This window comes from Aythya marila (genome assembly GCF_965140915.1).
Source record: "Aythya marila genome assembly, chromosome: 17".
Taxonomy (NCBI): domain Eukaryota; kingdom Metazoa; phylum Chordata; class Aves; order Anseriformes; family Anatidae; genus Aythya; species Aythya marila.
Window position 1 is genome coordinate 3,971,744 of NC_139058.1, and position 25,267 is coordinate 3,997,010.

At 55.4% G+C, this 25,267-nt stretch overlaps 1 protein-coding gene across 10 annotated transcripts in view; it reads right to left on the minus strand.

Annotated features, from left to right (window-relative positions):
* NCOR2 (nuclear receptor corepressor 2) overlaps positions 1–12,744 on the minus strand; it is a 224,630-nt gene extending 211,886 nt beyond the window's left edge. For all 10 annotated transcript variants that reach the window (XM_082774065.1, XM_082774067.1, XM_082774066.1 and 7 more), the window contains exon 1: positions 12,684–12,744. The gene's annotated coding sequence lies outside the window, so the exon portion shown is untranslated. The remainder of the gene's footprint in view (positions 1–12,683) is intronic.
* Between the last annotated feature and the right edge of the window lie 12,523 nt (positions 12,745–25,267).

Genomic DNA, 25,267 nt, shown 5'->3' on the forward strand with positions numbered 1-25,267 from the left:
CCACCCCATCCGAAGAGGATTTTTGTCCTTTAAACCCTCGCTGCGTTGCCCCCCCTGATTCAGCAGAGGAGCGGAGGGTCCCCAGCTGCTCCAGACCTCTCGGCATCCCGCTCGCCGCTCCGTCCCGCGCCGTTCCCACACGGGGAGCTTTGGAGGTTTTCCACGCCGCCCTCCTTGGGTTTTCGCCCCTTGCCTCAAGGCCGCATGCAGATGACCGTGCTTTTTCTGAAGCCGGTGCCAATGAGGCCGCCGCATTCGTTATCCGGGAGGATAATGACAGAGTGCAATTCAGTCAACAGCAAATCCTCCCCGGGGAGATGCCCTCTGACCTCTCCCGAGCTCGGGGATGAAAGTAGACAGCCAGATCTCAGACAGGCGGCAGAGCTGAGTGAATAATTCCTAATGAAGCCTTTCATCTCCCCTTTTGTTTTGGGGCGGGGGGGGGCGGAGGGAAGCGGAGGGAAACGGTTTGGCACTATCCACCAGCAGAAAATGATTTTCTAGGGCTACTCCAAATCAGCGTTGGCCCCAGCACATTTTTCATGGGCTTGGGTTCGTACACGGAGGACGAGCTGATCCCTGCAGGCAGCGGGGTCCAGAGGGGGAGAGCAGAGCAGAGCAGCACAGCCTGCAGCAAGAGCGGGGATGCTGCTGGAAATCTGGCCTAAAAGCCCCGTAGCAAGCAGCAGGGTGAATTCAAATATCCACTCAAACTGCATTTTTACAATAAAATTCGGTTCCGGCAGCGAAACGTGAAGGAGAAGCAAGTTCCTTAAGTAATGCCCACGGAAAGCCAGGGACCGGGGACCTCACCTCTCCCCGTGTCAGCCCTCACCAGCAGCTCTCTCCAGGTTACAAACCCATGGGCTGGAGAGACAGCGAGTGTGGGATACGAGCAGATTGTTATCCCCGACAAAAAGCAGCAATTCTCCATTCTGTGTGAACTCAGCAGCAGAATCAAGTCCTGCAGCATGTCCTGAGTGTCACCCAGAGGTCTTAAGGGAAATAAGGACAGAAAAGAGGCAGAACAAGAACCTCAGAGCTGCTTCATAAGCTTTGGGTCACCCACACAGCACCAGTCCCCATCCGTGCAGCAGTACCAGTTGTAGGCGCACACTTTTCATCCCAATCTCTCCGCCAGGCCCAAGATCAGCCACATCTGAAGCAGTCGCTTCCACCCAGCGGCTGCCACCCTTAGATCTGCCCTCCCCAGCACCAACATTTCACGCTGCAATCAGGAATTACACAGAGGGCCCACGGCCCCGGGATGCTCCCGACCCTCTTTGAGGCAAACGAACCGACGTGAACCCACATGCTCAGACTGAGCTTGGCAAGGGTATTTATAAAGACGCCAGATCCCAGGGGTACCCAGGGGTACCGATGACGATCTCTTCCCCAGTAAGACCTGATTCCAGCCCCAGGCTCTCTCAACCCCCCCCCCCCACACACCCGGGACGTCACGCGCAGCCGCGCAGGGAGCAGCCGGCATCCCCTCCAGGTGCCCAGCGCACGGGGCCGCGATGCCAGCGATTAGGGAGAGCTTCAAAAGGAAGGGAAACAAGAGTCCTAGTCAATGACTGACCAGAGGAGCGGCTCAGGCTGCTCTCATGTGCTCCTCTCCCAGCGCATTTGTTTGCCAGGCTGCCCGAGAGGCTCCCAAGGGTCAAACCCGAGGAGCCGCGGGGTCAGCGGCTGCGCGGTGATTTCAGCTCCAGCGCAACAAACAAAATCCCGAAACGGCGAGCGAGAAGCTCCCAGCCTGTACAATTAAAACTAAAAAGATGTGGATATGCAAATCCTCTAAGCTCAAACATGCCAGAGGCAGCATCAAAAAAAAAAAACAAAAACTAAAGAAAGCCACATGTGATTGCTGGAGATCAGAGGTTAACAATATCTAGTGATCTGCCTCACATTCTGACCGGCTCGCAGGGGCTGTGGAAAGCAAAACCGTGCTTTCAGGCTATTTTGAGAAGCACTCACAGAGTTTATCCCAGAAACTGCTCTCTGCCTACTCGGATTTCTCAACCGAACCGATCACATGGCGCTCCGACGGCCTGCCGAAGACACTTGAGACTTGCAGTGCTGCCTGCCACAGCGCGGCTTTTAATTGAGGCTGAACTCCTTTAGCCCCTGCTGCAGTCGTCAGCTCCAATCACTGAAATAATAATTAAACCCAGGAGGAACGGTCCAAAGCAGCGATGCCCTTAACTAGTGTGTTAAGACGGGGAGACCTGCAGACGTGCGCAGACACCTCCAGGACATGCTGGTTTCTTTCCAGCCTGCGGATCTGCCTGGATTTTGGATCTGCCTGGATTTTAACGGCGCCGTCGGCACGGCAGGGATCTCACAGTGCAGCACAGAGACAGAGGAGATGCAGAAAAGCGTCCTTAAAACTTCCTTTCACCCTGCCAAGACCGAGGAGGAAATTGCAGCAAGTTTCACCCACTTCAGGACCTTCCTCCTCTAATTCCTGGGAACATCACAGCTGCTGATGACCTGGGTGGGCGTCCAGAGCAGAGCACATGGTCCTGAATCAGTGTAGTTTGGGCATCTGCCCCAGTTCATGGGGTCCTAGGAAGGAAACCTGCTGCAGAGAGCACGCCGAGAAGCGCGGGCTGCGAAGGCTGGTGGTGCATCAGGCAGCACTGCCCTGAAATCCAAGGGGAGAGCCTCAGCCTGGAAACTGCTCTTCGTTAGGTTAATTAGTCGAGTTTGCTGTAACCAAGCCGGTTACCATAGCCACGGTGCCCGGAGAGGAACGCTGCACACGGGTGTCCCTGCTTGGGACCGGGGCCGGGGGCTGCTGGCCCTCGGCACTGCACAAACACCGCTCGCGGGAAGGCTCCTGGCCACACATCACACGGCTGCTAAAAATAGTGCTGGAGAGCAAACAGGTTAATGGCACGGCGAGAAAACGCAGCCACACGCGGAAATAAACAGGACCCGTGCGAGATCTGCCCCCCCAGGCCGCCCCGTGGATGTGTGAACAACCAGAGAGATGCTGGGTGCTCTGAAAAACCCAACCCCTGCCAGCAAGAAGCGATGGGGAGCTGCCCGTCTCCCCGCACACACAGCCAAATCTCTTTCATCTGCTCCGGTGCCTGGAAAAAGTCCAGAGTTAGAGCATTTCCCCAAACAAGCACATATTTTAAGTGTCGTTAGCTACACTCTGCCCTTTTATGATCAACATCGTCGCCGTCGCTCACAGATCTGCGCTGCGGCTCGCGTTGATCCCTGTGCTCGAGGCACGCCAGCAACACCCCGCTGCTCACAGAGGGGGAGAAGGGCAGATTTAGGGAAGGGGGAGAGAAAAGGCAATTTGTGATTTAACTGAGCTCCTCCAAAAGTGGGAAAAGAAACCTTCCCTCTCCCATCTTCTGCTCATCCAGTGCCTAACTGGGCCACTACTGGTCAAAAACAACTGGAGGGAGAGGTGTTACGAGAGGGACACGGTGAGGAGCAGCACGGTAGGGAACTCAGCCCTACAGCCCCAAAATTTATCCTAAAAATCAGCAAAAGGCAGTGGAAAAAGTCAAAAAGCTCAGCCCTGCTTGACAGACAGCCCCAAACCCATTAAGGAAGGCGATTCAGCGCCACCTTTCTCAGCAGGTTAATGGTAAGCTGCTACTTTTTTTTCCCTCTCTTGCAGATGCCCTAATTGCTTGCTTCATACAGATTTCGCTGCTGTGCTTATCGCGAGGCTCCGAGCCGGCCGTGTGATGAGGGTGCAGAGCGCAGGGCAGACCCATTTGTCTCCGTAACTAATTGTTCTGACTTCCCAACGTGCACACCAAATTGACTTGGCAAGACCGCGAGGCAAAGCTGCTGGGTTTATTTCGGCGTTTCTTCTGCTTTGCACACCAAGGTGGCAATCCGGGCACCCAGGACACGGCGCCACGGGCACCTTGATCACATTTATGCAAAACCGGATCGACCGAAGGCAGGATCAGGCCCCAGGTTAGCAACATTCCTGGGCACGTCCTTTACACCAGGTATTGTAGCCCCGGTTACCTGGCTAAGAATTCACCGGTGAAGCGCTCCAAGTTCACGAAGGCGAGCGCCAACGTTTTTACTCCTGGTTGTAGCCTCTCCACGACACCCGAGGCGTGTGGCCTCGCCGATCCCAGCGCAGGGAGCGCCGGTGTTAGCCAGGCACGTCCGACCCCGGGTAACGCGGGGCTGCCGTCGTGCACGGACACGTTCTTCCTGGAACAGCCCCGTGCCTGCGGCCAGGGGGCTGCCCCCGCACCCGCCTCCCAGCTCCGCCAAAGGTTCAAGGTGTTTCCGCATGAAACAAGGAACTAGAGCCAGGCGAGCACAACGGCGCATTGTGCGGGGAGCAAAAGCCTCCTGCAGAGAAATCCGCAGGCTTTTCGAAAGCACGACTGGAGGAAAAACGGGGAGGGGGGAGCGCCGCAGACAGGACTCAAAGTTCTTGTCCTGGTGGAGCCGATAGCAAAACGCACGTGGTGGGAAGCAGGAGCAAGCAGAGGGCTTGCACACCTGTGTCTGGCTCCACAGCACGGCTCCTTCGGCTCTGGGCAGAGCGAACTCCCCATTTCCCAGCTTTAAAAGACATCCACAAAGCGTTCTGGATTGCAGGAACACCAGTCTCGATGGAGATGCAAGCCTCAGCTTCCCGCAGCGCGAGAGCCGACAACAAAAACACGAGCCTTAAGGTATGCACTCACGTCTCTCTGCTTTCGTTTCATAACGCTGGAGAAAACCCAAACTCCTGCAGCACTTCAGCCCATCACCACGCAGCCCTCAGGAGCGCTGCAGGCAGCTGGCTGGGTGCTGGACCAAAACCACAGCAGCTCTTTCCGTGCCTCTCTAATCACTGCACCTTCAGCCCCAAAAACACCAAAAAAATAAAGATTTTTTTTTTTTTTAAGCAGCTACCTCGTCGAGACAGCAAAAACAAAGCCAAGACTCAAACCTACAAATGAAGAGAAAAACAGCAAGCAGAAACAAGGGCTGGCTGACACCTCCTGTACGTGCTGTCAGCAGGATCGCCTCCTCCGAGAACAAGGCCGCAGCGCGATGCTCGGCGCGCACAGCACACGGCAACTGCTCCACGGCCCCAGTTCTGGGGTTGCATAAAACCCTCTGAACACCCATTGCCTCGCAGCTCAGTAACCAACAGCCACTTACACTCCCCCAGAGCACTCCAGCACCATACGCCACCCCCCAGTCTGATTTTTGGCTCTTGACCTCCTCTCAAGCACCCACCCGGGGCACAGAGAAGCCTTGCACCCCGCCACCAGTCACTCAGCAGCTCCAGCCACAGGCGTGCAGCCGAGCCAGCAGCACAGGAGCCGTGCAAAAAACATCTCAAAGGCAGCCCAGGGTGGCCACCAGGTCTGCAGAGCACTCACAGAGGCACCACCACCACCACCAACCCCAGCACGCAGCCAGCATCCAGCACGGGCACACGGGGCCACCTCCTCGACACCCTCCAAGTGGGTTAGTTAAGACTGGGTGACTTAGTTAAGACCAGAAAGCCTCAAGGAATAACACTGATGGCTTTTTCCACTGCCAGTTCTGAGTTTTTTTCCCCAAACACTGGATCCACAGATTCCCATGACGTGCAGGCTTTGCTGCGTTTTCTTTCTTCGACGGTTTTTAATCGGCTCTGGTCTAGCATTTGGAAATTATTATTCACACACAACAGGAACAAGGCTGCAGGGAAACACGAATTTCACTGGGCTGCCTGTTTGTGTCTGTGGACACCACCTCACATATTACCAAATCAAAACAAGGCGGCCAGCTTCAGCATGAAGGGGGGAAATGAAAGGGCAGACGGGTGACCTAGAAACGAAGCGGAGACTTTGGCATGAGCTCGAAACTGCAGCAGAGGCAGAAAGAGGCAGGGAGAGAGAGCTTTCCAGGCTCCATTTTGAAAGCAGCTACCAAGTGGAAGTACAGGACACGGTACCTGCAGAAAAACAAGGGCAACGCCTGGTCGAGGAGGTCCTTCCGAGGGGTAGGAGTCCCCCGATTCAAACAGAAGGAAGCCTCGTGCCAAAGCAGAAGGGATGCAGTTATTTAAAGCCTCGGTGCAGGAACCCCCCCCTGCTCCGCGAGCAAACGAGTAGAGAAACTTCCCAAGCGCCCAGCTCTGATAGCAAACACCAGGGCTGCTCCACGCCCAAGATTTACATACCACATGAGATCACGAAACGCATGACTGTAATGGCAAGGGCTTGGCGAGTCCGTAGCCGAAGCTGCAGGGCTCCGAGCAGCGGCTGAGGAACGCTGCAGCCACACGTCTCGCAGCGCGGCTCCAGTACAGACTCACCCTGCCAGTTCTAATTGGTTCGGGGAGGGTGTTAACGAGCTTCTCCTCTGTTCCAGCAAGTTGCAGGCTCCGTCAGGTAGCGTCCGCGGCGCTGGCACAGAACCGACGCAGGCTGCGCATCGCCCCCAGCAGGGCTGACCACTTGCCCGTGGGCCAGGATGGAGGTTGGCACGGCACTGGGTGGCCCATGATAAATTCCTGGGGATTTGCAGCCTCAAAACCAGCTCCTTGCAACATCAGGCCAAGGGCTTGGTGGTAAACACTTGTCCAGGGCTGCAGAGTGCTGCACCGATGAACCACGCGCTCCCCAGAGCTCCTGCAGCACTGGGACAGCACAGCCTGGGAGCCTGCAGAGCCCCGAGATATTCACCAAGAGACCGTGTACCACGCTGCTGAGACCTGGTCCTATAGGAACCTAGCTGTTGGGGTCATTTCATGTGGTTTTGAAACATTTTCCTATGGAAAGCTGACTTCTCATTGTTTGCTGCAGCCCGTGAGAAGCCCACTCACCCTGTGGCGGAGAGGAAAAGATCCTCACCCTCCGAGCCAGGGCTGTGGGGTTTCTTGGGAAGCCTGGCTTTGTGTGCCACCCCTAACAGCCCTTCACTCTCCCCTTCCAAAATCCACGGCGACACGCTCTGAGGAAGATGAAGCCTGCCCAGGGAACACGAGTCCTTGGGGACCAAGCACAGACAACAGGCTGATCCCCCTCGGGAACCTTCCCAAACCCCGTCATCCCCCACCCACGGGGCTGACACATTTCTTTCATTTTGCCTTCTTCAAGGTGAAGCCACGGCAAAAACGAAGGCTCGCAGCACAAACCCTTCTGCCCAGACACGCACAGGACAAACGCCGTCTTGTTTGGGAAGACGACGGAAGGCATTCGGATCGCGGCGCTGAGCACGAACCCGGAGCCTGAAGAAAGCAGGACCGAGGGGATGGAGCAGCCCCAAAACCACACGACAGATGGGCACAGCAGCGGAGAGCTCCTGCAGGTCGCCTGCACACGCAGGGAAAAGAGTGGCCGGGCGGGAAGGGTTAATGCCCCGGGTATTTGGGGCCAAAACCGCGCTTCTGGGCACCGCCACAAGGTCCGGCGTTCCAGCGGGGAAACAATGCTAAATAAAGGTTACGCCGAGTGGTATTATGTAAATAATTCTCCTCCACAATGAAAGGATAAACCCAGGGCTGCCTGGTTAGTTATTAACTCGGGAGCCAGCGCCGCGGAGAGGAAATCCTGCCGGCTCTCCCTCCCTCGCCATATGTACCGGAGGGCTGCAGATGGGCCCGCAGCTCCCTGAGACAATGCCCAGCACATCCCCTGCCTCTCCCCTGGAGCACTTCCCACCGGAGGAAACCATCTCAGCCCCACCACATTGTCTCCTCCGAGGGCAGCCCGCTCGTCCCGAGTCCCGCCGCTGCCCGGGCTGCGTTCAGAGCCCTTCCTCCTCCTCCTCCTCCTCTCCCCGACGGGAACACGCTCCTCGAACACGCTCCTCGCCACGTCCCTCCACGTGAAGCCGGGCCCGGCCCTTCCCTTCCCCCTGCAGGCTGAACCTGCTGGAGTTTGCCTCCCCGGCACCGTTTCTCCTGCCCAGAATAACTTACTCAACCTTTCTGTCGCCTCCTCCCCCCTCTCCGCAACCTCCCTCCAGCCTTGGCCCCACGACTGAATGCTTTATGTTTGTCAGACAATTTTAAATCTGTCAGCAATTCATCCATCTGCTGCCTCCTGTTTTTTTTTTAAATGCTGCGAGCGGCTCCGGGATACAGCCTCGCATAAAACTCTCCATGGAAAATGGAGCTGTATCTCATTCAGAAACGGAACCAGCTTTGAGATCATTTCTTTCCGAGGTGTTGGGGCTGTTTCAGAGGCTGGCTTCTCCCCTGCAGCCAGCAGAAAAGCAGCGATGCTATCCGCTCTAAAATAAACATCATGGGAGCGGCGATAAGGGGAAATATTTCAGCTGACTAAGAGCAATGCGGGTTCAAATCCAAGCGTAAGCTGATATTGCTTGTAATTTGCTCCCAAGCCAAAAACACAGACCGGGAGTGAAAAAAATAAAAAATAATAATGGATGGCATTAAACAGCGAGCAGCACACTCAGCGACTCTGCACAACTTCAGCATTTGCATTATTATTTTTTTTTTTTTTTAACTAACCTTCACTTTCACGGATCATAAAGTTAATTTGGAGCCAACTTCCCTTCCCTGTAGCTAGAAGGAGCTGCCATCCCTTACATGTGTTAAGGTTTGCTCCCGAGCTTCAGAGCAATCAGGGGCATTCCCCGCGGGCACGTAGCCACGCCGCATGCTTTGCTCGCCCCATCCCACAGCCCCCACACCAGGGCAATAACCGCAGCCCCCCCACATCCATCCTGGCCACCTCTTGGACACCTCCAAGCCCAACTCAAGCCACCAGCCAGGTGGCTGCAGGCCCCCTGGGCACGCTCCTGGCCTTCAGTCATGCAGCCCGTGCCCCCGAGGCTCGCCGGTGGCCTTGGGAAGAAGGGAAGTGACCAGAGGGGAGGGCAGGGCACTGGGGGCACAACCCGGATTTCTCAACTCCCAGTACAGTCCCGCGTGTGGGTCAGGGCTCACTTCCCAAAACGGCCAAATCACGCATTTCCTGCTGCTGTTCTGCCCTCCTTCCCCTCCCAGCAGCTCCCTCCCTCCCCTGGACCAGGCTCTGGGGGCACTTTGATGCCCGCTGATCCAGAGGTCTGCCTCCCCTCGCCAGCTTTCCTTTCAGGAAGCAGCTCTGGTCACACTCATTACACGAGACCCATTTCCATTTTCTTCCACAGCACAAAAATCCAACCCTGAGGTGCCACAGGGTAAATCCGAGGCCTTGCCACCTGTGTGCCAGGGCAACCCCAGCCATAAGGAGCAATTCTCCATGACTCCAACACATCTACACAGCAAGGACCCCAATTAAAGCCACACCGAAGCTTATGTCATGGATCCGGGACGAGAATCCATGGCCTCACGATGCCTAAATCCTTCAGCAGCTGCGAAAGCCTCAGACAGTGCTCACAGCAGCGACTGGGTGCTGCTGCACGTCGTTCCCAGCTCCATCAGAGCCGACCCTGCTCTCTGCTCAAATCTCTCAGCGAGGACTGAAGCGTGTTGCAGCTCACCAAAATGCTGCTGCACGAAGAAAACTGTCCTTTCAAACACACATTGTCCTCGATTCCCATCCTCATCTACCCCTGCACGTTGCCCACGGACTCTGTTTGGCAGATCGCTGCTCGCAGCCACAAAACCCAGGAGAATCAGCCCCTTGCAAGAGGGAACCCTCGCAGTGAGGGCAGGGTGCTCATGGAGCAGAGACTCCACCAGCAAAGCAATTCAAAGCGTTGAACCACACGCCACCTCTCTGCCCTCAATTTTCAGACATGTCCATAGATCTGGTTGGAATGAGCCATCAGGTCAGGGCCAGGTAGCGTTGAACCTCTCAAACCCAACACCACTTTGCCACCGCTCCAAATCATCTGCCCAAAGCCCATTCCGGAAATTTTACCCATTTAACCCTCCTTTCCTACCCACTCTTGTGATCTCCCCAGTTTTACATCTTTCCTCCCCTCTATAAAGCCAGAAGATGCCGCTCACTCACACACACAGGTTACGGCTGACGTTAAGTGGGCTGCTCCCACCGCGACCCACCTGCACCCAGGACTGCATTTCGGCAGAGGAACGTCCCCTGGGTCACCACCAACCAACCCAGCAGCAGGAGAAGCACTGGAAGGCACCAAAGGGCCAAATAACACACGTGCATGTCACAAAACACGAGGACATCTGCTCCGACCAACTCCAGCCAGCGCAGCCCGGAGCTGCAGCGGGGACGAGTCGGGCAGCTCAGCTCAGCTCTATTATTACCACGTGTCGCTATCGGCACAGCTGCACGCATGCCTTCATCGCCAATCATAACAGAACTGCCTTCAGACTGGGTCTTGTAATTACAAGACACGAACACGGCTGAACCAGCCCCCCTTCGGATTTGGCTCCGGGGCCGGGTACAACCTCCACTCGAGGCGGCTTGGTCCGAATCCAGCCGCAGCCGTTAGCAAACGCGAGGCACTGCCAAGCAGCAGCTGTTTGGTGGTGGCTTGAGCGAAGCAAGTTGACGGTTTCAGTCCAGATCTTGTCGTGAAGAAACGCCCGTCACCTCCCTGGCACCCAAGGTGTGAAGCCAGAAGCATCCACCCTCCTCTCCAGCGTGGGAGCCCCGCCGCGGGAGGCGTCCCTGCACGGAGCTGCGCAGCAGGCCCTGACCTCTGCAGGGCTCTCAGAACCAGGTACGTTTTGCAACTTGGCAGAAACACACGGCTAAATAACAGAAACCACCACCCACATATAAGCCAGAAGAACAAAGTACCAGTGTTTTCCTGCCCCAGACATGTGCATGCCCCATCTCCTCTCTCGCACCAAAAATAGCTTCTACTTTTTCCCTTTTGGCAACAACAAAGTAGGGTTTGAGTGCATTTGCTTTCAATAAACTAAACGCGTTTTGCAAGAGTCTCTCTCATACTGAAACTTACCCAATTGAAGTTATAAAATATTGTCACACGCAGAACTTCCCTTCCCTCCCGTGGCTCCTCGGGACTCGGACTGCAACCTTTCTGCTCTCCCCGCACGAGGCACGGCCTCGGAGCCAGGAGGGCAGAGCTAAGCCCCAGAGCCACCAAATACATCGGTGGTGAAATTCAGAGAATTAAGCACAACTTCATAAAAGCCATCCAGAAGTTTTGTCGCCACTTTCAAAGGAGTTGGAAATACTAACACGGCTGTCCCAACTCACTTCCCTTCCCTTTATGAATTATCATCACCCTCAAACCCTTCTCTTTAAAAAAAATCACACAGCAAACCTTAACCTTGCTGATAAAACCTCAGCCAAACGCCAAAACTCTCACCCCACGCAGCCGAGGAACACCACTGGAACACCACCACCTCCAAAGTCAGATTAAAAACACTGGATTCAGCAAAACCCCGCCGTCTTCAGGCACTCGAAGCCCCAACCTTTGCTTCGTGAGAATGCCGAGGGAGAGGTCACAGGAGAGTTCAAACCATAAACGCCTGCGAGTCCGGGGAAATACCCGCTGCACAGATCACCTCCAGCACCACGGCCCCTCCGGGGCAAATTCTTGAGCTGACCCAAAACACAAAGTTCAGGGAGCAGACCCAGCCGGGCACAGGCCGGGGCTTCCAGAGGATTTGAAGCAGCGGGAGGCAATAGGGGGGGTGTTCAGAGGGGTCAGCACAGCCCATGAAGGGGGTTCAATGGGGTCAGCACGGCCCCGAGCCCCCAGCCTTCGGGCCGTGCAGCAGCCCACATGGCAGGCAGCTGCCCGCACCCACCGCGGCCCCACTCTTTGTGCAGGGCCAGGGTTACAGGAGCAGCAGGAGAAGTGGGAAGGGGAAATTCGGAGAATCTGCAGGGAAAAAAAGCATCGCTCCGGCGGCTGGGAGAGGAGCGTACACTTGTTGCCTGCAGCCACCGGCCCTGCTTACCCACCGTAAATATTGACACGGGAACAACGCATCGCCGGGTGAGCTCTGGAGTTTGCAGCTCCCCACATTTGGGGTTTGGGGTCACTCCTCGCCCCCAAAGACCCCGTTTTGGGGGCAGCGGGGCCGAGCCTGGCCTGGGGCTGGATTCACCCCACTCGGCACCGGGCAGGGTCTCTGATGCGGATCCGTTCCCTGGGCTCTCACAGCGAGCGTGAAACCAGCAGCTTCAAACATGTGTGTCGGGCGAGAGCCCGAAAAAATAAAGCAGAATTGAAAGGGATTTTTTTTAAGAAAGAAGAAAAAAAAAACAGCCAAAAAGCACCGCCACGCTGCGGGGGGGGGGGGGGGGGGAGCCTGTCCCCACAGCCCCCCATGGCCGCCAGGCTGTCTCGCGTGGGGGGGGGCTTTCCGTGGGGGGAAAGGGAAAGGAGAAGAGGAAAAAAAGGAGAAAAAAAAAAAAAAAAAACAGAAGAAAAAAAAAAAAAAAAAGAAAGTTTCTTCCCCGCTCAGCCGCTCTGGGTGCACATTTTCATTTTTACGTAACCGCGGCTGGCTCGCCGACCTACCTGCCTGGCAGCCCCTCCGCTCGGCCCCTGGGCGCCGCAATTAGCAGCAATTAACGCTGCTTCCCCCCCCCCCCCCCCCCCAAAAAAAAAAAAATAAATAAATAAAAAATAAATAACCACATTTCCCCTTACCCACCCCGTGAGCTACCAGCGGGTCCTGCACGGCCGGGCTGCAGCCCACCCCCCTTAAACCCTCCTCCCCCATTCACCCCGCGCTAATTAATTAGCGGGGGCGGCGCTAATTAGCTGAGGGGGGTGCTCTGCGGGGCTGGCCCCCCCCCCCCTTTGAGGTGCTCCTGCCTTACCTAATCCCGCCGCCGGCTGCCGCCCCCCATGGCCGCTCCTCGGGTGCTGCCTCTGCTCCTCCTCCTCCTCCTCCTCCTCCTCCTCCTCCTCCTCCTCCTCCTCCTCCTCCTCCCGCTGCGGGGCCGCCTCAGCGGCCGGCGGGGCAGCGCTGGGCGCGGGGGCTCGGCCCCGCCATTTGCGCCGCGGTTATAAATCCAGAGCCATGGGGGCCAAAGCAGCCCCTGGGGGAGCCCAACCGAGCCAAGCCGGGCTGTGCTGTGCTATAAACGGGGCTGCAGCTCCCCTCTCTCGCCCTGCCGAGCCGAGCCGAGCCGTGCCCTGCCCGGCCGGGAGGGAGGGAGGGAGGGAGGGAGGGAGGCGGGCAGGAGGCGGGCGGGTTTCGCTCCCTGCACCGCCCGCCTGCCTTAAAGGAGCCGAGGCTGCCTGCAGAGATGGGTGCTGCCCTCCTGGGGGTGCTGAGGGGGGTTTAGGGGGTCGTACGGAGAGGGTAGGGGCAGCCCCCGGTGCCCTCGTGTGGGCTGCTCGCGGCTCCAGACCTGGCCCGGGGTGGGGTAGCGTCAAGGGGTGCCGGCTGTGGGCAGCCCGCCTCAAGGCCTGGCTGTGCTCGTGGTGAAGTTTAGCCCCGGTGGTTCATCTAAAGATGCCCTGTGAGGTTTAAAATCATGGAATCGCTGTGGTTGGAAAAGAGCTCCAAGATCGTCTGCTCTAATTATCCCCCTACCACCAATGTCACCCACCAAGCACCACGTCCAACCTCTCCTCGAACACCCCCAGGGACAGTGACGCCACCACCTCCCTGGGCAACCCGTCCCAACACCTGCCTGCTCTTTCTGAGAAGAAATGTCTCATTTCCAACCTGAACCTCCCCTGGCACAGCTTGAGGCCTTTCCCTCTAGTCCTACCACAAGTAATCTGTGAGCAGAGGCCGACCCCCAGCGCCCCACAACCTCCTTTCGGGTAGCTGCAGAGAGCAATGAGGTCTGCCCGGTGCTGGCTCATGTCCAGCCTTTCATCAACCAACACCCCCAAGCACTTCTCCTCCTGCTCCCCGTCCATCCTCAGCTCCATGAGGTTGGCCCCTCTCAACCCTCTTACGGCCCTGTGTGCATGCCAGCAGGAGATGCGACACCCCAAAACCTTGCAACCTCCCTCAACCTGCTCCAGCTTGGCACCACCAAAGGCATGCGTCCCTGCAAAGGTCACAGCCAACCTTTCACAGCTTTTGGGCAGCCCACGTGCCCCTTTCCTTATTTTTTTCCAGTCCTTGGTCGTACGTGTCCGTCTGGCAGGCCGAGTGCCTTGTGAGGCAACGCGGCAGATCAAACCTTCCCCTGGAAGATGCGATTATGCGATTATCTCTGCAGATAAAGGACCGGCTCTATCAGCCTTGCATTGTGGGGTGTCCCTGCTCCAGCCGCCTAGCATTACTTGAGCTGTGCTTTTTTTTTTTTTTTTTCTTATCTGCAGTGTTTCTCAGGGAGCTTTCATTTAATGAATGGATGGCGAGTCCCGTACCACTGCAAAAAGGCTTCAGACGTTGATTTTACTGCAGCCAGGTGCCAGGCGTTTTGATTCTACTGACCTCAGACAACATTATAATCAAATGTATTTAAAAAAAAAAAAACTCCCTAAGGGTTGAACACACTTTTCAGCAGGGCTGCCTATCCCACCAGAGCACAGATGGATTCTTTGACCGCGTTTCTATAATCTGGAAGACCACGGTCCCAAAGGAGATGGGCTGGCATCGCAGCATCAGTACAGGCTTTTAGTAGTGGCACTGCTTTTGTAATAGAGGGGATGGTTTCACCACATTTCTACGTCTTCCCCTGCTCCTGGCTGTCCTGTGGGCCCAAACAGAACAAGCAGTGAGCGGTGTCCTGCTCTGCACAGAGCTAGCCTCGTTACGCCCCATCCTTAACAACCTTTCCCAGGGCCTCCCAGCTTGGTGTTTCCAAGCTTTTTCCCAAGCAGAGGCGGAGGCTGAGAGTTTCTTTTTTTTTCCATGGAAATCCCTGAGCAGCTTGTGGCAGGACCACGAGGTGCCAGGAGCCGTGGCCTTGCCAGGACGAGCCTCCCCAGCACCACACCGAGCAGGGGACACCGGCAGCAGGTCCTGGTGCCAGCCACATCCCTGCACATGAAAGACCCGAGAAAGAGCAGGGCTGCCACTGTAATCACAGCGTGTCTGCGCTGCGAGGCTGGAGATAGCTTACACAGATTTTCCGTAGTGTTTCACTTCTAAGCGGCCGTTGATAGCTATTCCATCAGATAAAATGGTAATGCAGCGCGCCTCTGAAACGGCGCATCAGCAAAGAAGGGGATTTCAGATCTCAGCGGAAAACTGGAGTCCCGCCTCGTATTCTTGTCTTGCAGTGTTTCGGCATTAAACTCGCCTGATCCCCGGCACAAATGCAAGAAATTGGGGCATTTTCTCACTTGGGTTCACCTAAACTCCTCCAGGAAAAGCAGTGAGATGCAAAACAGGAGCCACCCGCACTTTGAAACCGCCCTCCCATGGAAAGCTTCAGGGGAAAGTAATTAAATTTAATGCAAGCTGCAGCCTTTAAACTAAGTCATCCTGTAATTGCCTTTATCAGAGCATCAGCCCACTAGAACTAATGCTCCTGGAAACCACTCCAGGGGAAGGGGGGGGTCCCTCCAGGAATATGCGTGGCCCATGGCAGCTGGCAGGTCCTGAGTTACCAAAGTTAGAGAAAGGCCTGAGTCCTGCAAGCAGTGTGCCTGTGTCCTCGGGGAGCAGGGGCTGAGCGAGGGCAACAGCACACGGCCCCGTGCTGTCCCCGATGTCCCCACTGGAGCATCACTGACATGGTGCTGAGGGCTTGTGCCAGGGCTAGGGATCACCTTGGGAAAATGGATCCGTCTCCAAAAAAAAGCCAAAAAGGCCTCCGTCTCCAAAAAGCCAAAAAGGAAAGATGCCTCTGGTGCTGCTCTGCGCAGGGGCTTGCTCCATGCCCACCTCCCCATCTGGAGTCCTTCACCCAGCCACTGCCCTCATTTGGAGCCTCGGTCACGCCAGCGTCCCCGCCGAGTCCCTGCAGCCACTCGCAATCTGCTGCAGACAGCTGCTTGCGCCTCTTCCACGCTCACTTTCAGGCTGGCGGTGGTTTACAGATGACGAGATGTGGGGATCCCAAAGTAGGTGGCATTCAGTGACATGAGGAGAAAAACTGAAATGATGCTGGGTGGCAGCTGTAGGCTGGGAACAAGAAGCACCAGGGATACCTTCGGCTCTGGCAAACGCTGCAGGGCAGACACATCAGGGCAGCCAGGGCTGGTGGGGCTGCAGGGTCCCCAGGACATGCACTCAAAAGGGCCACATCTCAAGGATCAGCAGGGGACCTGGCTTTTCAGCTCAGATAAAAGCAGCAAACACAGCCATTGCATAAGAGCAAATACTGCCCTCTGCCCTGCAGTGGGAATGGGCAGCGGAGGGGCTGCAAAATGAGGGGCATAAGGATGTCGGGACATTAGGATAAGGGGACATGGGGACATGGGGACACCTGCCAGCCCGCGTTTTGGCCGGCACAGGCATGGGTGCCACCAGGGCAGCTCCCACAGTGAATACCTGAGCTCTCCCGCAGCAATGAATTGCTGCAGCTTTATTAAATCAATATTAATTCATAATCTTTAGCACACAATTACAGTTATCTCACACACAAAACTCCCCACCTCTTCAAATCTCTGATCTGACAGGGTTATAATTAGCTTATTACTGGCCATACATCTGCTAATAACTTTTCCCTCAGCCCTGCGAAGTGAATTAAGGAGCGCTAATAAACCATGGCTGTTAATCCATTTATATGTCTTAGGCTTTTGTCTAGGTACCGAGTTTTAAGATCCTTTAAAGGGGGTTCTCCCTGTCCCTGGCCACATGGCATGGACACCAGGGGTGGCTGGTGGCACAGGTGATGTCCCACTCGTTGCCCCAGAGGGTGCAGTGCTTGCAGGAGCAGGATGTGAGGAGAAACTCGAGGAAGTGTTTGATAAGCTGGGGAACCTCAGAAGATGTAAGCGCGGGTCCCTTTTCCCCGTGCCTTCCTATTCTCAGCCCTGCTGCCTGTGCCTGGCACAAGGCAGAGGGTATTTCGGGAAGGTCCATGGTGATGTGGTGAACCCCCAAAATACCATTTCTATGGGAACAACAGGCAGGAAGGTGCTGGACACAGACCCCTTTCAGCAGAGCTCCAGCACTGCCCGCTCCCCTTCACCACGGAGCGTTTCTGGGGCCATTCATTGGCGATAAGGAAAGTGAGATAAGAGATGGCTGGGGGGGGGGAGGGAAATGTTGATCTACAACGACGGGCGGTAATAAAGGGCAGCGGAGAGGCACGGTGCGATGTGACGAGATAAAAGCAGATGGCTGGCTGCTGCTTCTAATTATAGGTCCCCGCTAACGAAGAGGGCGCTGATTACACTGACATTGTCCTAGGACGCGGGCTTCTGAGGGAGCTGGCTCCATGTCGGTGCGCACGGCTGCCCCGATTGGGGGTCCCACATCCTGAGATGTGTCCCCACCGTGGGGACAGCTGGGCCCAGGGCATCATGAGGACACCGGGAGAAGCCAGCGGAGATATTCCCCGTGCCAGGGAGGGGACTGTGGATGCGACAGCCACCGCTGGGCCACCTCGCCGGGCGCTGCTCCAAATCCGAGGTCCCAGCGTCTGGAGACAAAAGGAAGCTCCTTTTGAGTAAGAAATGTGGTTGAGTCTCATGGGTGAATAATTTATGATGCTTACTGTAATAAGACAGAAAAAAAGCCACATTCAGTTCTGGTTTCATCATATTTTTGGCTATGAGTAAAACAGTAGAAAATGATGAGGGCTTCCCACAGCAAAGCCAAGAGCCTGAGACTGAAACTGGTAGCCAGGCCACTTCTAACCAGAGAGTTGATCTTTTGCATATTTTCGGTCATGTTGGCTCTTTTTCTCCTCCATGGAAGAAACTTGACGTGCAGTTAGTTAAAGCACTGTTGTGTCTCCCTCGCTGAGCTCATCCGGCCAAGCAGGGCGATGCCCTGGCTCACATCCATGCAGGGCAGCCCCTTTCTAGGGGCTGGGGAAAAGGTATTTCCCTCTTCTGTACCCACTAAAACTCCATTAAGAGCCCTGCTTTGGGTTGGAGGAGCAAAAGATCTTAACAAAATATCCCAGAAATGAGCCACAAAACTGAGGCAGAAACGTTGCGAGGTCTGCAGAGGGAGCCGGGCTGAGCGGCTGGCGAGCAGCTGGGCGAAAACGGGCAAAGGCTTAAAAAAAATGAGCCAGTAAGCCTGAAGTGATGTTTGGGAGTCATTCCCTAACTATTCAAACATTCATGCAATAACTCTTTCCAGGTGAAGTCCGCAGGAATTACCCGCAGGGCCTGGATCAACATCGGCGTGGCTGGGAGGGCACAGAAGAGGCGCAGGAGGAATGGGGCGAGGTGGCGGTGACACGGTGCCTGGTGCGCCAAGCAGCTCGATTTGTTTAAATCGGAGAAACCTTTTGGGGATGGGCCCCCCGGGACTTCCCGCAGGAGGCAAAGCTCACACCGTGCCCGTGCTGCACACACGCACACCGTGCCAGGCGCTGGGCACCCGGCTGAGGGCGTTTTCCCACGGCCGCGGAGCTGGGCGAGCGCCTGCAGATTTTCCGACTGGTGACTGCAGCAATTTCAAGTCCTGCTTAGCCAGGAGAAGCAGTTGCCAGGGCACCCAACCTTTTGACATCTTAATGAGCAAAGAGCTCAAAAGGAACCTCGCCAGGATTATTTCTTTTTTTTTTTTTTTTTTTTTTCCCCTCCCTTCTCAGAGGATTCAACTTTTCATCTCCCTCCTTCCAAGCATGAGACGCGAGGATAACGAATGAGCCCGAGGAGTTCAAGCCGCAATCACCCAGCTCCTTCTAGCTGCAAACAGGCAGGAAGCGTGCGCTGGAGAGGAGACGTAATTAGGTGCAATTCAAGAACAGCTCATGAGCTATATTTAACAGAAGGGCCGACTCTTCAGCAAGCAAAAATCCGCGTAGGAAAGGCGGTGGCGGCAGAGCCGCCCTCCCCGCAGCCCCAGAGTCCTGCCCTGTGCTGCAAACACCGCTTCGTTATCGGGCCCTAATGGCTGTTCAGCCCATAAACAGCTCGTGGGAGCAGGACCCCTCGTGGAGGGGATGTTTTTTGGCACTCAGTTTTCCCTTCGGTGCGATTAGATTTAGCCAGAGGGAGAACGACGCAAGAGCCTCGTTCCTGCTCATCTTTCCTGCCTGGCACAGCCAGGAGAGCCCTGCTGGGCCCCCCAGCGCCACGGCCGCGAGGACATGGAGATGCTGTGCCTCTGCTGGGGGAGGAAAAGCCACGAGTGCACGCAGGTGCTGGGTGCGATGGCAGCGATGGGCGCCCACCTCCCCTTAGCGGAGACACGGCGGTGCCGAGTCCAGATTTACCTGGATTTATCTGCAGAGGCCTCCTAAACGCACACGCACACCGAAGTTCCAGCTTAAATACAAATCCCAGAGAAGCAGCCTGTGAAGCTTTCTGGAAAAACACTCCTATTTTCCTAATCAAGCCACCAGGTGGATGCCAAATTTGCGTGCCAGGCTTTGGTGACAATTCCCCGGGCCCGACGGGCACCAGCAAGATGCTCAACAGCTGCGCGAAGCAAACCCTGCGGGCTGCCCAGCAAAACCCCCAGTTTTCCAACAGCAACCCCCAAATTCGTGGGCCTGCTGGCAAAAAGAGCCAGCAAACCTCGTAGGGCAGAGCCTAGGGATGGTGCTGATGGTTCCCTGCGAGAGGAGGGGAAGGAGCTCCTTGTGCCGGGACGTGAAAGCCGGGAGACGGGGGAGCGCTATAAATAGGGCGTATAAACTTTCAACTGACAAGGCTCTGATTTTGTTATTGTAAAAAGAGAGGGAGGGAGAAGGAGAAAAAGAGCCTGGATAGAGCTGACAAAGAGGGAAATGCATGCAGAGTGCAGGTTTGTTCCCAGGAACGCGCTTATTATAAGTCAGATGTAGTTAGAGCTATTACTTTAGCTTCAAATGAATGAAAGGAAGGAGAATAAATCCGCCTTTGTGCCAGGCTGCCTGCAAATAGCATCTCCCTCCAGCAAACCTGCAATTGTGTTTGCATGAGACATTTGTTAGAATAAATGCAATTTAAGAAGAAAAACAGTTCCCACCTACGGCAAGGGAAGGCCGCCGGTACGAGTGGCAGCCGGCGGAGGAGGAGGAGGACCAGGAGCGCCTTCGTCTGCAGGGGCAAGGGCCCCCTGTGCCTCCCTCCTTTATCTTCTGCGTGAGCAGATGGAAAGAGAAAAGCACCTTCTTAGAAGTTTGTGAGCATGCATGTCACAGTCCTGAACCATTTCCCAAGGTACTGAAAGCGCTTGCGGGTTTTGCTTGATTTTTGCTTGTTTTAAGCAAATGAGGTTGGATGGGTTGGATGCTCCCGGAGCATTTCTCCACCCTCAGCAGCCCCGGTGGCTTCGGGGAGGGGACCTGCAGGGCTGCCATCCCCAGGGCTGCCATCCCCCAGCCCCGTCCCACAATGAATCCTTGTACTCACTGGCTCCATGCCTCATCACCCTGGGGCACTAATGGGAACAAAATCTGCCTCCAGCTGCCCAGAGACACCCAGGCTGCCTGCAGTGCCCTGCAGCAGGCTGAGGACGATGCCCAGAACAGTGCACGTGTGTCTCAGTGCCACCACCAGGCTTTGGTGCCTGGCCCATGCCCAGCTGAGCCCCCTTCCCTGCCTCCTTGCCCACCACTCGGTTTCTCTCTCTCTTTTTTTTTGGCTTCTTACCCAGGATGCGGCCCAAGGGAGAGGGGCGAAACCCTCTGCAAAGTGCCCTCCTGCCTTCTTCTGTTAGTATTATTTTTAATATTATCCCTGTTGAATTTATAGGAGCAACAGCCTGGGAAAATGACTTTACCTCTGGTTCCTTCATAAATTTTTAATAGGGCAGAAATGGAACCAAAAGGGATTTAAAAAAAAAAAAAATATGCGTTAGCGTCAAACTCTGGCTCTATTCATAATTAATTATACTTTCAGGGGGAGGGGAAAAAAAAAGAGGAAACATAATTACAAGCTTCTAGTGAGAACATTCATTATCATGCTAATGCGGAAATCAGTACTGCTGCGCCTCTGTGTGTGTGTGTGTGTGTGTGCCTTTGCTCTAATTACTCGGTGTGCGGCGTCCTCCAGCCACCTCGGTGCGGTGCCGCACGGGGCTGCAGAGGCAGGGGTAAGGTGGGATGAGAGCAGAGCCTTCAGGGCTGGGTTTTGCCCCGTGTTTCTCAGCATCACTCCCCAAGTGCCCCGGCAGTGCTCGTTAGCAAGCAAGATCCCCAAGACTTTGGGTTTTTGGGGCTTGCAGAGCACAACGAGAGCATCGGGAGGGCTTCAAGGTGCAACGAGGCAGGGGTGCACAAGGCAGGCTGGGGGAGGAGGAAGGAGCGCAGAAAAACAAGGCAAAGTTTGGGATGTTTGGTGCCTGACAAACGCCTGGGTTTGCTGTGCCTGGGCCACCTTGCAAAGCAGATCCCGTGCGTCAACCCTGGGAAATGCCTTTGGGCTCAGCCAGGGTGCAAAGATACCCTGGGCAGGGCAGCCGGCTGCAATCTGGGGAGAAAAGGGCAATTTTAAATGCATTTTTTAAAAAAAGGAAGAGGCTCAACTCATCCCCAGCACACTGGTATCATCACTAAAGGGTTTTTTCTTTGCTGTCCTAATCCACTCGGCACAGGGGAGGACCCAGCACAGGACCCAGCCTCCCCTGCCCTCGTGCAAGAAGAGCTGGGTGCGGGGAGGTGTCGGTGCCTTCTCCGTGCCCCCAACCCACAGCAGGGCCCGGCGGGGGCCGGCACGGCCACGTCCTGCTGGCTGTGGGGTCTCGGAGCTCCGGCTGATGTCTGCGGGGGAAAATGCCAGCTTGGATCGGCGGCTCCAACACCCCGCTCAGTCCCAGACATGTTTATAGACATGAGTTATCTTAATTATATTAAACCTAAGTTAGGCATCTGCGCAATCTGAGCGTTTCTGTAGAATAATTAAACCGATCTCCCATTATTTCTGGAGCTGCCAAGCGGATGCCCTACTTTTCCTCAGCACCAGCACTGCATCTCTCCAGCGACAAATCCCCCGGCAGGCTGCGGGAGCTGGGGTCCGGCCGGCAGAGCCGAGCAGAGCGGGGGGCACGGAGCCCTGGTCGCCCCCCACCACCTCCAGCAGCTCCCCAGCCCCGCTTTGGTTCCTTGCTCCCATCTCAGCGCTCAGCAGAGGGCAAAGCCAGCCCCGCACAGGGCTGTATTTGCAAATTGCCTTAATAGCCTGAGAGCAAACGAGGCCCCAGGGCTGTGCCACGGCCCTCGTGCAACCTGCAGCAGCGGCTCGCAGCCCACCGGGGATGAGCAGAAATGGGAACGGGAGGAACCAGGGCTGGAAGAGGGGACTGCTGGGGCTGAGCCCCGGTGCGGGGCTGTCTCTGGGTCAGTAACCCTCTGCTCAAGGAGGACAGCGATAATTAGAGCTCCTCTGCTTGCCTCGCTCACGTGGGAAAAGCAACCAGCTCCTGTAGCGAAGTGGAGGGAGAAAAAACAGAGAGAGAGGATAATGTGCAGTGAATTGAAGTGGGAAAGCTTTAACAAAACCAGCAGCCGATTGAGGCTACCCCAAACGAGCAGTGCAAGGAGCCAGCGCACCCCAGGCACGACAGCAGCTCCCGTCCAAAGCCATGGTGGCTCCAAGATGCCGCACAGGCAGCACCGAAGCACGGCTGTCTGCATGCGAGGCGGGGAGAAGGCAATGCTGGGAGTCCTCAGGATAAGATTAGAGGCTTTTCTTTCAAAGGTGGGCTCTGTGCAACATCTGGGAGCCATTCCCATCCGTGTGGGAGAGTGCAGGCAGGCGAGGGGCCCCTCTGGCCTTGCTGGAGCTCCAGCTGTGCCCAACGCCAACATTTGGGGTTGCCTGCGAAGCTCCGCACCCGCACCAGCCCCAGGGGCGCACGATGTTTTTGGCCAGGGGTGGCAAAGGGCTGCTGGGGACCTGGAGCGTGGTCGCTCTGTGAGCTGGGCAGCTGCTTGGAAAATGCTCACCACACCTCAGCACGCAGCTTTGTACCCAAAATGTGTTTGGGAGGCGGAGGCCAGGAGCCTCGAAAAGAGCTATGCAGATGTGTTGTGGAAAATGAAGGTATAAAGGATGACGTGGCACCTATATGGCACAGGGCATTGGCATGGCTGTGCTCCTGCACCTGCGTGGTCCTTGGGGCAGGGCTCGGATGGGCTCTGCAATGTCCCCAGGCACCGCGGCACCACGCGGAGCTCGGGCACGATGCTCGGGCTGCAGCGAGCGCTCACACGGGGAGAGAAACCAGCGTGGCCCCCCAAAAGCCCTTCCCCTCCCCGGCAGATAAAAGGGCCTCGCTGTTCCTCAGCGCGCTGGAGCCAGAGCCAAGCTCCCTGAAAGAAAACAGATGACCTCTTGTTCTGGGAATAGCTACAATCCCTCCCTTTAGCTTTATCGCCGGTTGAACCCTGCCCAAATGAAAAGTAATCAGCCATGACACGAGCATCCGCTGCCCCGCGCAGGCAGCCAGGCGCTCCCCAGCCGGCCCCTAACGAAGCTGCCTCGTTAGGGCTAACGGGGGCTTTGCACGCCCCATCTCTGCCCACATCTCAGCCCTCGGAGCAGCCCGGGGTGCCCACACCGCTCACGTTTTCGTGAGTGTGCCAAAAACGCAGAAAGGTGGCACAGCGCGTCCCTGCCTGGCACCCGGAGGTGTTGGGATGGTGCACGAGGTTTTTTGGGGCTCGCAGCCCACGTGCAGCCAGCACAGCCCAGGCTGCGGGTCGAGTCCTCACCTCTGCTCTTTGCGTTTATGCCGGGAGAATACAACCGCACCGCACGTGAACTGCTGAGAGCTGGTTTACGACGTATGAAAATAGCCCCGGAGCCATTGCCAAAAGCATCTCTGCGGTGGGTTCTCACACTGGGAACAGAGCCCACGGAGCTCACCGGGGCTGGGATGGCATTTCAAGCCCCGCAGGTTTCTGAATCCCTTTTTCCAAAGTTACCAGCAGCAGCATTTCCAAGCCAGCCCCAAAAAAACACAGGCCACACGAGGCAGGGAAGGGGCAGGGAGAAGAAGAGCCATGTACCCAGGAGTGTCACCCCGTGGGCCAGCAGTAGCCAGCACGTTTTCCCTGAAGCCACAGGGTGAGGATAACACCAAAACCCCGACCTGCAGCGTTTTGCACAGCCACGGCTGCGGTGGGGCGTGCGAGCCTGCTTAACCTCCAGATCCCGACCTCGCTGTTCCGGTACATAAAGCAATTCATTAGTCATTACTGCTTAAGAATAAAGGGGATTAGGTATTTATTCAGCACGATGTGATGGGGATCGTAAATTTTTACTGTGCTCCTTGAGATGGCCCCGGGAGCAGATAAGGCAGCGGGGCCGGCCGCAGCCCCTGCGCCTTCGGAGCCCGGGGCAGGGGCTGGGATCACACAAACACCCGGACAGACCAACGTCAGGGATGTCTTTTTCCTTGCTGCACTTCGTCCATCTGTATCGAACAGTGCAGCTATGAATATTCAAGAGAAAAGAGAAAAAAAAAAAAAAAAGTGCTAAAAATTTGTGACATTTTCAGGATTCGCTTGCACTATCCAGAGAACATCATTCACAGTAATTACGAATAAAATCCACAGCTCTTCACGGATGACAACAAATCCAAATGGCCTTTTTACACAGTGAAAATATTAGCCTTAACACGTTTTTTTTTTTAAATATCTTCCAACCAGTTGCTGCTTTCACAGGCACCTCAGAGCAGGCTGATCTTTTACAAACTCCTCCCGTCGCGGTTACATGTGCTGCCTGTGCTCTGCGCTAAGGCCAGCAAATGAATAGCACTTTTTTTTTTTTTTTTTCTTTTTCCTCCCTCTCATTTGAGAGTTTTCTTGGTAGGGATGAAACCACGGAACAGAAGGCCGCCTAAATGAAATTATTAACCCAGAGAAACCACTGAAGGAACTTGATTAATTTGCCGGGTAACAGAGACTGGTTTGTTCTTTTAGGCAACACATCTTAAAGTAATTGAATCACCCCTTGAAAAAAAACAGTAGATGATTGAGCCCTGAGGTACACTCGTTCACTATCCTTAATAAATCTCTCTTTATGAAGGAGGTAGTATGCTTTTCTCATCAGAAACCTGTTAATTTTTTTCTCTTCTAAGTAATTGAATACAAAGTTCAAAATCTATCTGCAGCATCCTTCAAGAAAAAAAAAAAAATCAAAGGTTTATCTCACGTTTCATCTCAGCAAGTTAATTATGCTCTCATAATTGAGTTAAACCAGCAGGTTATTAAAAATACCACAGGACCATTTTTATTTTTTTTTGATGAAGTACCGCGAGCCCCAACTCTTTGGCAGAGCCAAGAACCCAAAGACCTGGCTCGTGCCCTGCAGGAGGCGCCCAGGATGGACCTCTCCAACCTGGGTTCATTTAGGAAAAGCAGCTCTTTGGACTTTTTTTTTTTTTTTTTTTTTTGATGTGGGACAAGGGGATGGAGTCCAGCAGCTG